This window comes from Triticum aestivum, unplaced genomic scaffold, assembly GCF_018294505.1.
Source record: "Triticum aestivum cultivar Chinese Spring unplaced genomic scaffold, IWGSC CS RefSeq v2.1 scaffold102066, whole genome shotgun sequence".
Lineage (NCBI taxonomy): Eukaryota > Viridiplantae > Streptophyta > Magnoliopsida > Poales > Poaceae > Triticum > Triticum aestivum.
Genome location: NW_025276700.1, coordinates 1 through 1280, shown reverse-complemented (window position 1 = coordinate 1280; position 1280 = coordinate 1). Strand labels below are relative to the sequence as shown.

The 1280-nt window shown below is 38.8% G+C and overlaps 1 long non-coding RNA gene across 1 annotated transcript; it reads left to right on the top strand.

Moving 5' to 3' along the window:
• Positions 1 to 763: 763 nt before the first annotated feature.
• LOC123178353 (uncharacterized) lies at positions 764 to 1278 on the top strand. The gene is made up of 3 exons (XR_006489507.1): positions 764 to 817; positions 1006 to 1095; positions 1233 to 1278. It is a non-coding gene; the product is annotated as an uncharacterized lncRNA (long non-coding RNA).
• Positions 1279 to 1280: the final 2 nt, after the last annotated feature.

Genomic DNA, 1280 nt, shown 5'->3' with positions numbered 1-1280 from the left:
CATTTTTGTTAATATCCCCTGCTTCCTGATGTATTTGTTTCTTGGTAAAAGTGAACTTCCAATGAATATTTTTGTGCTGGAGCAGGCTGGAGGGGTATTCGGCTGTGCACATTTAATTATAGTATCTGGTGGAGATACCCTGTTCAAGGACAGGGGGGCGGGGGTGTGAACTTTGTGAAATCCTGTCCTATTGATGACTTTGCAAACTTATCAGGAGGTGGTGTTAGGAAATCTAAACAGTTTAAACTATATAGGAAGACATTTATAGGTTAGAAACAATCTGTTCTACTTCTGCAGATTATCTAGATAAGTGATGAAGTTTACTTAGTATAGTATTTTTTTTCTGTCACTTCTTTATCTACCAAAAGTGTGAACCCATGGTATGAGCCACTAATGCAAGCATCGTCATTCTTTTCTGAGTTTGTCTAATTCACATCTAAATGTTTTCTAAGGATGTCACATCTAAGCTCCCACAAATAACGCAGCAACAAGGAACAAAAAAAAAGCTGGGGCAAAAAAAAAATACACCACAAACATAGTGGACACAAGGTTAGACGTGACATAAATGTGTCCTAGACAGACCCTTCTTTTCTTAGTGAAACATCAACTTTCCAAAGACAATATTCCAAACTGGACAGTTGATACATAGAGCTATTTTACTTTAACATTTAAAGTGTGGCTGCAAATCTGGGATGCAGGAGGTGAAAATTCATTGTCTAATATGTTTCTCAGTTTCCTCTTTCAGAAACGAGAGATTTTTCAAGACCTTGCTCCACTGCTGTGGCACTACTTTGGCACTGTTGCTGCACTGCTCCAGGTAGGTTACAGTTATTGCACTGTTCTAAATTCAGTCGCAATGGCAAGAGTACATATGTACTTGTGCAGTTCTTGTTATTTAAGTAAGGGTGGTTGTCCATGTGTATTGATTATTTCAATATGAAATTATTGATGGTTCTGCACATTTTCCTTATTCAGTCTGTCATGCTGTTTTGAAAATTTATGCAGGAGATTGTGTCAATTTACCCTTCACTTTCACCTCCTACTTTGTCGCCAGTTGCATCAAACCGTGTCTGCAATGCACTTGCACTTCTTCAGGTATGCTTTTACATGAGAAAGAAAAGGAAACCCTCACTCCTGGTGGGCCTTGTGGTGGATTGAGAATACTACTGCTTTCATATCATGCTTGCTTGCCATCTGCCCCTCAATTTCATTTTACTTTTTTTTAATTGCAGTGTGTTGCTTCACACCCTGAGACCAGGATCCCGTTCTTGAATGGTACT